The following is a 12,862-nucleotide window of genomic DNA, read 5'->3' on the forward strand; positions in this document are numbered from 1 at the left end:
TCCAAGGGTGTAAATCTTTACGGGAGTAGAAAGCCTCATCTTTCTCCCGCGGAGCGGCTGGTAGTTCCGAACTGCTGACCTTAAGGTTCGCAGCCCGATTCGTAACCACTACGCTACCAGAGCTCCTATATATAGACACATATACACACACACACATATATATATATATATATAAACAAAACCCTCACTATCATTGGGGTACTAGGCTGATAGGACTGAAACGCTATAGAATAAACACTGAACACTAAAGCATAAAGTTGACAATTCAAACTCACCAGAACTGACTAGATAACAGCTTAACAGCATCTACAATCATTCAATCGACACTAATTCATTACAACTTAATAGGACAAAGAAGAACTATTCCATAGATTCCAAATCTGTACAAAAACATATAGCCTCATCTTTCTCCCTCAGCGCACCTGGTGGTTTGAACTATGAGCTTTGTGGTTAGCAGCCCAAGTGCTTAACACACTTTACCTCCATGATCCCATAATCTCATCACACAATTATATTAATGTATTTGACATAAGAAAGGAACATGGAAACACAATAAAATTTCTTTTCACAGGTTAAAAATTATTAAATATAATGAATAGGTCTGAGATATGGAGATTAATATACTGACTACTTTGATGCCTTCAACAGTCACCTTGACATAATGTGAATCACAAGTTTGCTTTTCTTACTCTACTTCAGGAATGTATTCTCAACCATTTTGTTGAGAATGAAAGATAAAATATTTGAGGCCACTCATTTTATTTTTTTACAAGACATGTGTATATACAAGTAGTTGAGGTTTTTTTTTTTTTTTTTTTTCTACTTCTATTTGGAATAATGTCTAATCCCGACATTCTAGTGTGCAACTGTAGGGTAAGCACTGAACTACTAACCACAAGAGCCAATGATAATGAAGAAAGAAGTCCAAGGTGCACTGAAGGAATTGGCAAAGAACAAGGCACCAGGAATTGATGGAATAAAAATTGAAATCTTTCAAGAAAGTGAGGCAGCACAAGAGGCACTCACTCATCTCTGCCAAGAAATTTGGAAGACAACTATCTGGCTGACTTATTGGAAAATATCCATATTTGTGCCCATTCCAAATAGCGGTGACCCAATGGAATGCGGAAATCATTGGACAATATCTTTGATATCCTATGTGAGTAAAGTTTTAGTAAAGGTAATAGAGAAACAGCTACAAGCATACATTAACAGAGAACTTCCAGAGGTTCAAACTGGATTCAGAAGAGGCTGTGGAATGAGGGATATCATTGCTGATGTCTGATGGATCATGGCTAAAACAGAGAATATCAGATAGACATTTACCTGTGCTTTACTGACTACGCAAAGGCTTTCGATTGTGTGGATCATGACAAGGTATGGACAACATTGCAAAGTATGAGTATCCCGGAACACTTAATTGTGCTAATGAGGAATCTGTACCTGGACCAAGAGGCAGTTGTTCAAACAGAACACGGGAACACTGAATGGTTTAAAATTAAGAAAGGTGTGTGACAGGGTTGTATTCTTTCACAATACTTATTCAACCTGTACGCTGAGCAAATAATACGAGAAGCTAGGATATATGAAGAAAAATGTGGCATCAGGATTGGAAGAAGACTCATTTACAACCTGCGATATGCAGAGGATACAACCTTGCTTGCTGAAAGTGAAGAGGACTTAAAAATATTTACAGATGAAGATCAAAGAGCACAGCCTTCGGTATGGATTTCATCTCAATGTAAAGAAAACAAAAATCCTCACCACTGGGCCAATAAACAACATTCTTATCAACGGAGAGAAGATTGAAGTTGTCAAGGACTTCATTCTTCTTGGATCAACTTTCAACACACTCATGGAAGCAGCAGGCAAGAAATCACATGATGTATTGCATTAGGCAAATCTAGTGCACAAAGCTTTTTTAAAGTGTTGAAGAGCAAAGATGTCAGCTTGAAGACTAAGGTGCGCCTGATCCAAGCCATGGTATTTTCAATAACCTCATATGCATGTGAAAGCTGGAAAGTGAGTAAGGAAGACCATAGAAGAATTGATGCATTTGAGTTAAGGTGTTGGAGGAGAGTATTGAAAGTGCCATGAGCTGCCAAAAGAACCAACAGATTCATGTTAGAAGAATTGCAGCCAGAGTGCTCCTTGGAGGCCAGGATGGCGAAAATTCGTCTCTCATACTTTGGACATATTGTCAGGAAGGACCAGTAGTTGGAGAAGGACATCATATTTGGTAAGGTGGAGGGTCAGAGAAAAAGAGGAATAGCCCCAAGGAGATGGATTGGCCAAGTGGACTCAAGCATGGTAACAATAGTGAGGCTGGCCCAGGATCGGGCAGTACTGTACATAAGGTTGCTATGAATCAGTATTGACTTGATGGCACCTAACAACAAACAACAACAACAACAACAACTAACCTCAAGACCAGCGGTTCATACTCACCAGCTGCTCCTTGGAAACCCTATGCAGGAACCAACTCCATGGCACTTAAAAATAACAACAATCAGATACACATTCCTTATTATTATGCAATCACTTATATTCCCCATGTAACAAATACTATATATAAGAAATAATTGCCTACTTTTAAGGAAAGTAGAAAGACAATCAAAGCAATCAGGTGTAAATGTATGAACACTTTAATAACACTAGAAAGCTCCAGAGAATGCCAGAGATGCTATACATAGAATTTCAACATTGCGATGATGATTATGATAGTGGTGATTTTAGTCTCAACAGTGTTTTTAAAGTGTGCTATATAGTATTCTGTAGTCCTGGTGTGGTGCTATAGGAAAAGCATTAGATTGCTAACTATAAAGTCATTGGTTCAAGTCCAGAAGCCACTCTTTGGAAACCCTATACAGGGTCACTATGAGTCAGAACTGACTCCTCAGCACTTAACAGTAACAGCAATTCAAAGAGCCCTGAGAACACAGTGATTAAGCACTGGACTGCTAATATAAAGATAGGTTTGAACCCACCAGCTCTTCAGTGGGATAAATAAGTAGTAGCATTCTGCTTCCATATGATTGACAACTTTCGAAACCTATAGTGTCATTAAGGATCTCTGGTAGCGTAGTGGTTATGAATCAGGCTGTGAACCTCAAGGTCAGCAGTTTGAAACTACCAGTTGTTCTGTGGGAGAAAGATGAGGCTTTCTCCTCCCGTAAAGATTTACAGCATCGAAAATCCTGTACAGGGTCGCTGTGAGTCGGAACCAACACCACGGCACATAACAACAACTGTTTCATTATGAGCCTGAATTAACTCAGTGACAAAGAGTTTTTAAAAAGTATATTATTCTCTGTTCTTTGCACGTATTTGTCTTAACCATATGAGAAAGATGCTAATAATATTCTGATTGTTCATGTGAGTAAACTGAAATGAGGGGTGTTAAGCAACTTTCCCAGGTAACTCAAAATCTCATCACTTTTGATGAGAACTGAAATAGTAAGAAGTGTTTTCTGTAGAGGTGGAAATTGAGTATGTCTTGAAAGTCTGAAGATTTAGATAGAAAGGACAGAAAGGAAAAATAGCAACTCTGGCCCAGTGATAATAAAGTACCTTTATAACCTCTGTAATATAGAAGGATCATACAGTTTTTCCTTGGCCAGTAATTTTAGGGATCAGCACAGGAAGCCAATTGAAAATTTCACTATAAATACATTTCTCTGCTTCAATATTTAATGCTGCAAATCATAGTTTGGATGAGAACAGAATGAGTTTGAGAGAGCTTGATTTTTTAGGATGATCCAGATGCTGGAAAAGTATCAGGGATATTAAAAAATATATATATATGGTGGTGGTAGGGCTCATTTCTCATGGTCTAATTGTAAAAAAAAAAAAAAAAAAAAAAAAAAAAGACAAAGAAGAAAAATTAATTCATCCTGTCCAAATTAAAAGCATTGAAATCTTATGTCAGTACCTGAGGAATTCATCATTCTGTCAGGCCACTACATCTCTATGTATAGTCTCAACCACTGCAAACTGAAATGCTAGTGGAAAAGCTCAGGAAGTAACTCAGAATAACAAACAATGTAACAACATGTGCAGAAACGGAAAAAAAAAAAAAGGTTCAATAAAATGAGCTATACACACTAAATGAGAAATTAGGCAAGATAACATTTGTGAACACAAACTCTATCATTTAGTGAATAACTGGATTGTATGCATTAGTAAGTAAAGACTGACCTAGATGGACCACTAAAGAGAAATATCCGGAACACCCAGCTCCCACCCAGCTCCTTTTACTAATAGGAGCTACACTTCTGTCTCTGTCTCAGAAAATACATTTTAGGTGTGGTGCTGTAGGATCAGTACTGGACTGTGAACCACAAGATTGGCAGTTCAAACACATTCTCTGCTCCTTGGAAACCCTATGTAGGGTCACTATGTGTTGGAACTGACTCATCGATGCTTAACAACAACAATATTCATCATTAAAAGGTGGACACTTTATTTAGATGTTGCTGTTGTTTAGTGCCTTGGAGTTTGGACTCATATGGACCCTTTATAGGGTTTCCAAGGCTGTGCATCATTTTTCTCCCACAGAGCAGATGGTGGGCTTGATACACCAACCTCGTGGTTCACAGTACAGTGCTTATTGTACAGAGCCACTGCACTCCCTTTATTTATATGTAGTAACACAGAGTCCTGGTGTGGCCCTCTGAGATGCTGCACTGGACCAAAATGTCCAGTTTGAATTGCAAGATTTGAAGTTCATATTCACCAGGGCTGCTATGAGTTGGAACTGACTCAACAGAGGTTAATAACAACAGCAACAATAACATGAATTGCAGCAACTTTTGCATGCTATGTTCCTTAAGCTTGATACAATGTAGTGAAAAGAAAGAGAAACTTTATGCCTTGTGTATGGTTAGTTGTGCTACCACTTACTATCACAGACACACACATACATCTAGTAGCATTTATTGCAGTAGGTTCTGCCACCAAATTCAATGAAGTCCATATTGTAGATGCTTCTTGTTGTTAAGTGTCATGGAGTGTGTTCCAACTTATTGTGACCCTTGAGAGCGTGTCTGAGGAGCAGCTGGTTGGTTTGAACTGTCGACTTGGTCTATATTTCAATGCTGATCTTACAGCACTACACAAGAAGCACCATTGCAGAGGTTTAGTGAATACAAACTATATATATATATATATATTTAATTTTGAGGAGTGTAGGCACACCCAAAGTATTAAGAGGTATGGTGACAAATTATTTGAAAACTTAGCTTAAAACACAGAGATGATAAAGCACAAGAAAAGCACTGACTCTTACTCTCCTCAACCAAGTAACCTTGCTTTGTAGAACATCCATTAAAACATTTGTATTTGCAGTGGATGTTGTATTTTTGAATGGTGACATGTTCTCTTTGGTTTTTATGCTTCAGATCACATCCTGTCTATGAAGCTAAACATCTGCACCCTTTGTTGTCATTTAACAATGTAGAATTCATTTGAATTCACCACAATGTCATAGAATTCAATTGCTTTTCCCTTTTAAAATGGAAAGAGCAAACACTTGGCTCTGACAGCAGACTTGGATGATTTTGACCTTCATTCTATATTCTATTCAGAAGGTGGATAAAAGATGCTATAATGAAAGTCACATGACTTAGTTACAATTAATACAAAAAATTTTTTTGGATGCTAACATGTTTCATTTGTGAAAGTTCAAGAAGTACTTCATTTTTACAATGTGTTTTACTTTAGATTGTTCTGTGGTTATTTCATGTACTGTTTCTCAAATATTTTTTAGATGAATAAAAATATTTTAATAGATGGAAAGTACAACTGGCAAGGAGAAAAAATGAGTATGTATGATAGAATAATAAGTTGATAAGAAAATGTTGTTATTGTTAGGCATATTGCAACTCTGTAATCAATAGAACAAAACACTACCTGGTCCTGTGTCAATCTAAGAATCATTGCTACCATGCTGCCACTGTGCCAATCCATCTCATTGGGGGCCTTCCTGCTTTTCACTGACCCTCCACTTCACCAAGCATGCTGTCCTTCTGCAGGGACTGATCTCTCCTGTCTGAAGGATGAGATACAAAATCTTGTGATCCTGGCTTCTAAGGAGAATTCTTGCTATACTTCTTTCAACACAGATTTGTTTGTTCTTCTGGCAGTCCATATTACTTTTAATATTCCTCTCCAACACCATAACTAAAATGCATCAATGCTTCTTGGTTCTTCCTTATTCATTTTCCAACTTTCACATGCATATAAGGGGATTGAAAATACTATGGCTTGGATCAGGGCACCTTAGATCTCAAACACTTTACAGAGATCTTGTTCAGCAGATTTGTCTAATACAATATATCAGTTGATTTCTTAACTGCTACTTCCATAAGTATTGATGGTGGATCCAAGCACAATGATGTCTTTGACTTTTCGCCATTTATCGTGATGTCATTTCAGCAAGCAAGGTTGTATCATCCGCATATCACAGGTTGTTAATGAATCTTTCTCCAATCCTGATGCCACATTTTTCATCATAGAACCCAGCTTCTCATGTTATTTGCTCAGCATACAGGTTGTATAAATATGGTGAAAGAATACAACCGTGTCGCACACCTTTCCTAATTTTAAACCATCCAATGTTCCCATGTTCTGTTTAAACAACTACCTCTTGATCCAGGAACATATTCCTCATAAGCACGATTAAGTGTTCCGGAATACTCATACTTCGCAATATTGTCCATAGCTTGTCATGATCCACACAATCGAAAGCTTTTGTGTAGTCAATAAAGCACAAGTAAACATCTTTCTGATATCCTCTGCTTTCAGCCAAGATCCATCGGACATCAGCAATGTTATCTCTCATCCCACGTCTTCTTCTGAATCCAGCTTCAACCTCTGGAAGTTCTCTGTCAATGGATGATTGCAGCCGTTTCTGTATTACCTTTAGTAAAACTTTACTCACATGGGATATCAACGATACTGTCCAGTGATTTCCACATTCCTCTGGGTCACCTCTCTCTCTCTCTTTTTTTTTGCCCCATAGAATCCTTAAATATTTCAATTTTTCTTCAGTTCACTCAAGTTAAGAAATGTTAATATTGTTCCAATTTGGTTTTCTCCAGGTCTTTGCACATTTCATTATAATATTTGACTTTTTCTTCTTGAGCTGCTCTATGAAAATTTCTGTTTAGTTCCTGTACCTCCTCACTTTTTCCATTTGCTTTACCATCTCTACATTGGAGAGAGCAAGTTTCAGAGTCTCTCTTGACATTTCATTTTGGTCTTTTCCTTCTTTCTAGTCTTCTTAATGGCCCTTTGCTTTCTTCTTGTGTGATGTTCTTGATGTTATCACAGAACTCTTCTGGTCTTCTGTCTTTAGTGTCTAATGAATCAAATCCATTCTTCAGATGATTTCTAAATTCAGGTGGGATATATTTAAGATCATATTTTGGCTCTCATGGACTTGTTTTAATTTTTTCAGCTTTATCCTGAACTTGCATATGAGTAATTGATAAGCTGTCTACAGTCTGCCCTTGTCTTGTTTGGGCTGATGATATGGAGCTTTTTACTGTCTCTTTCCCCATATATATAGTCAATTAGATTTCTGTTTATTCCATCTGATGAGATTCATGTGTGTAGTCATTTTTTATGCTATTTAAAAAAGGTATTTGCAGTGAAAAAACCATTGGTCCTGTAAAATTCTATCATGTGATCTCGACCATCATTTCTATCACCTAAATCATATTTTTCAACTATTGATCCTTCTCCTTTGTGTCCAACCTTTGTACTTCAGTTACCAATAATTATCAATACATGTTGAATTCATGTTTGATCAATTTCAGATTGAATAAGTTGGTAGAATTTTTTCAATTTCATCCTCACTGGCTTTAGTGGTTAGTGTGTAAATTTGAATAATAATGATATCAACTGGTCTTTCTCTTAGGTTTATGGATAATTTCCTATCACACACAGCATTGTACTTCAAGACAATCTTGATATGTTCTTTATTAATATGAATGTGACACCATTCCTCTTTTATTTATCACTTCCGGCATAGTTAATCAAGTGATTGTCATATGCAAAATGACCAATACCAGTTGATTTCAACTCACTAATGCCTAGAATATTGATGTTTAAGTATTCCATAACTTTTTAAACAATTTCCAATTTTCTTAGATTAATACTTCATACATTCCAGGTTCTTCTTTATTAATGGATGTTTACAGCTGTTTTTCTTCATTATGATTTGTGCCCCATCAGCAAATGAAGGTCTTTACAGCATTTGTGTCATCACAGACAACTCTACTGTGAGGAGGCAGCTCTTCCCCAGTTGTATTTTGAGTGTCTTCCAATATGTGGGCCTCAACTTTCAGCACTGAATGTATGCATTATATTTTTCACAAGCAATATGTCTACATAAATAGTATGCACATATGATATGTGCATAGCACACTAAGAAACACTTGCAAGAAGGCTGCTTGGTTTGAAAATACCACATACTGTATGCATATTTGTAAAAATACAATAATGGTTTATAGAAATTATTAAAGAAAAAATATTCTGTTGTAAGAATCCCTAACAAATGAATTTAGAGATTAAAAAAGATCCTAGGTGAAAATTCAATGAATGATAATTTTCAATATTACTGAAGTTGGGATTAGTAGAGCATGATGTTGTTTTGATTAAGTACCATCAGACCACTTCTGGTTCACATCAACCTTGTATTAGGTTTCTTTAGCTGTAAATCTTTGTGGGAGCAAAAAGTTTCATCTTCCTCCCAGAGCAGCTAGTGGGCTTGAACCACTGATTTTGTGGTACTCAATCCAATACATTTCCTACAGAGCCATTATGCTCCACTTGCAGAGCATAATTCTTTTTTTTTTTTTTTTTTTAAAGTTTTTATTGTGAACTGCGTGATTGTTTACATGGGAGAATATCGGCTTTACCCCATCATTTCATTGCAATGATTATAATCCTCTCTGTGTATCCTCATTCAACAGTATTTGCTTCCATTCCCTTTATTTTTTGTGGTGAGACTTGTGGGGAAGAGAAACATGTTCTCATCTCTGCCTCCATCTCTGGTGTTGCTGCTTCTCTGGATAGGGTCCCACACTACGCTTGTGTTCTTCTCCTTTGATGGTCCTAGGGTCCTCTGCTTCTGGACTGTAAGATTAACAACTCCCCCATTTTTGTTACAATCACAATTAGTCATGATAGCAATTACTCATTATTGAATCATAAGAATCTTATCCTCATCTCTTTTCACCAGATCCGTCTAGGCAATATGAAAACTATTCAGTGGGGACTGTAACTTCCCACACATGTTCTTAAACTAAATTCCCTCTTAAAAACTTGGAAGCAAGTCACTTCGTGCCTTTATTGTCCCCTCATTTTAGGTAGCCAATCTCTAAGTTGCCTGTCCCAATGTATCCTGAATACAGAAGGAATAATTTAATACTTGATGTGAAGACTCTTTCCCTCCCAGTTGGTATTTTGAGCTACTACATCCATAAGCATAGTCAAGTCCATAAAATTATAGCAATTTACACTTGTTTCTTTTATTTAAAAATGTTGTTGTTGTTTTATCTTCCTCTAATTGAGTTATGACTACCAAGCCATCAAGGCTAGGTAAAATGGGTGCTATCTGCAGGTTTGACCATTCCTGTGCATCTCCCCTCACTTCATATCAGCTGGATGCTTCACTCTCAGCTCTAGCCCTCTGTGGCTATGTCCTTGTCCATGGGCTCAGGAGTCCACAGGTATTACTACACTTTCTACCAACCCTTCCTCTTCTCTCTCTCATCTCCAGGTCAACAGGAGTCTGTAGAACATGGTTGCACTCAGCCCATGTCTTCATTGCTGCCTTTCCTCCTCTTCCACTCACCAACAAATTTGACCAACAGTAGACCAACAAGTTTGCCAGCAAGCTTACATGCCTGCCCATGTGTTTCCTTTGAGTTTCAGTTTTGGAGGGGGGTTTGTCCTGAAGGGACTTGATTGCTTGCCTTGATTGGTCCCTGACAAACAACTTGCTTCATCTCGTTGTAGCCAATCAGACTGCCATTTTTGTTTTTGATTTTTTCCTGATGATCTTTCTTTGAAGATGTATCTTCTGTTGTTCTAGCTGTTCCAGGCTGGTCTTCTTGTCCTTTCTAGTGGGAATGCCCCACCTTTGGAGGTTCTGAATGAACTCTTATACACTGCAAAGGCTCTGCAAGAAGTTATTTCATTGGGCAAGTTCTAGAACCCTTTTTAGGTATTTAAGTCAGTTATAGGTTGAAAACAGTCTTAACAAGCTTTCTGTAATCATATTTTCTGACGTTCCTTTATATACCACTCAAGTGTCTATTTTACAATAGTAGGCAAGGGAAACCAATATTCCTGAAACAGTCAAGCTTCTTAACATTATTTCCACTCTTCAGGCCATGCCTCAATCCCTGTATCACAGAGCCCTGTTGTTCCAAATTTGAGTATACATCACTATTTACCTCTGTCCCATTTAGCCCATGCAAAGCTTTCTCAGTGTTCCCTTATCTACCTTAGTCTTCCATGCCCCTCCCCCTTTCTTGTATATTTCCCTCAACACCCAAACTATGATGTGTCTACTCACTACCCTGTGCTCTACCGTCCTCTTCCTCCACCTCCTCTATGCCCCAATGCTACCCCTATGGTAACCAACAAAGAATGTTTTTGATTTTCCCCTTTTACTATGGGTATTTTTTCTTAGGCTTTTACAATAAAGGTCGTATACAATATTTGTCCTTTTGTGGCTGACTAATTTCACCCTCGGAAACCCTGTACAGGTTCGCTATGGGTCGGAACCGACTCGATGGCACTTAACAACAACAACAACAAATTTCACTTAGCATAATGTCCTCAAGTTTTATCCATGTTATGTGGTGGCTTGCAGCTAACTTATTATTCTTTAAGGTAGCAAAATATTCCATTGTGTGTATGTACCAAAGTTTGTTTATATTTGTTAATCTTCCATTGATGGGCACTTAGACTGTCTCCATCATTTTGTCATTGTGAATACTGGTGCTATGAACATTGCTGTGACTATATATCTACTCATGTTATGGCTCATATTTCTTGTGGATATATACCAAGTAGAGGAATTGCTGGATCATAAGGTATTTATATCTCAAACTTTATGAGGAAGCACCAGACTGTTCGTTAGTCCCCCCCCCCCCAGGATATATTTTTGTTTTATTGTAAACTGAGTGATACTTTACATGGGAAAATGTCTGCTTTACACCATCGTTTCATTGCAATGATTACAATCTCCTCCGTGCATCATCATTCAACAGTATTTGCTTCCATTCCCTGTTTTGTTTGGTTGTTTGCTTGTTTTTTTGCGGGGGGTGGGGATATACACAGAAAGACTCAGGAATATATAATAATTTAAACAACAGAAGGGCACGTTCTATACATCCTGGGGTCTTTCCTTTCCATACAAAGTTTGTAATATTTTTTTCCATCTTTCTAAAGAATGTCATTGGAATCTGGATTGGGGTTGTGTTGTATGTTTAGATTGCTTGGAGGGGTATTGAATTTTTTCCAATGTTAAGTCTTTCTCCAGGACCATGGTATATTCTTCCATTTTTGTAAGTTAGAGCATAACTCTTATAAATAAAAATTAGACTACTCATGTATTATTTAGCATTTGGAATTATGATTATTTATGATACATGTACTCTCTCTATATTATATATGATGTGGCACTGTAGGATAAGCACTGGACTGCAAGGTCAATTTGAACCAAAAATTGGTGATTCAAACTCACAAGCAGCTCGTCAGAAAATCTATACAGTGTAGCGATGAGTTGGAACCATTGTCATGGCACTCAACAACATTAGAATAATGGGAACACAGTAGTTTTGTAGGAAAAGCACTGAAATACCACCCACAAATTCCATGGTTATAGCTCACTAGCTCCTCTGCTAAAGAAAGATGAGACTTTCTACTCCTACAAAGATTTACAGCCTCAGAAACCCTATACATGGTGGCTGTGAGTTTGAACCAATTAGTCGGCACTTAACAACAAATACTAACCTTGCAGTCCAGTGCATTATTCTGTGATGCTACACCAGGACTCCATATGTGTATTTATATGGTGTTTTGGTGTGTCGCTGTAGGATCAGCAGCAGGCTATGAACCAACATGTCGTCTGTTAAAACCCACCAGCTGCTTCTCAGAAACTTAGTACAGGGTCGCTATGAGTCAGAACTGACTCAATGGCATTTAACAACATCACTGGTGATGGTAAATGTGGTGATTATGTGCTGTGGAGCCAGTTCCAACTCATAGCTACCCTGTATAGGGTTTCATAGGCTGTAAATATTTACGGAACCGGAAAGCCTAATCTTTCTCCTATGGAACCACTTGTAGTTTTGAACTGCTGACCATGAAATTCGTAGCCCAACTTATAACCACTACACATAATATATTATGACAAGCTGGACTATTAACTGCAAGGTCAGTAGTTCAAATCTACCAGATAACTCAGGAGAAAGATGAGATTTTCTGTTTCCATAAAGGTTTACTAACTCGGAAACACCATACTAGTCCTCTATGAGTCAGAACCAATTCAGTGACATACAACCACCTCCACACACACAATACACACACACACACGTGCGCACGTGCACATTTTTTTCTTTAAAGAAGCTATTTCTAGTTTAGTCTAGCACTGAACTAAAAATATTAAATATGTTTCTATAAGGAACTGTAAAGTAAATTTCTTAAAACATGAAATTATTAATTACACAGCTTTCTGTATGCTTCTTTTGACCTAGCTTAGAATACCTAAAATGTCCTGACCAGTGCAATTTATTGGCCAAATAAATTATTAAAGCCTCTGTTGTGGTAGCGCAGTGGTTAT

The sequence above is a fragment of the Chrysochloris asiatica genome, unplaced genomic scaffold, assembly GCF_000296735.1.
Source record: "Chrysochloris asiatica unplaced genomic scaffold, ChrAsi1.0 scaffold00196, whole genome shotgun sequence".
Taxonomy (NCBI): Eukaryota; Metazoa; Chordata; class Mammalia; order Afrosoricida; family Chrysochloridae; genus Chrysochloris; species Chrysochloris asiatica.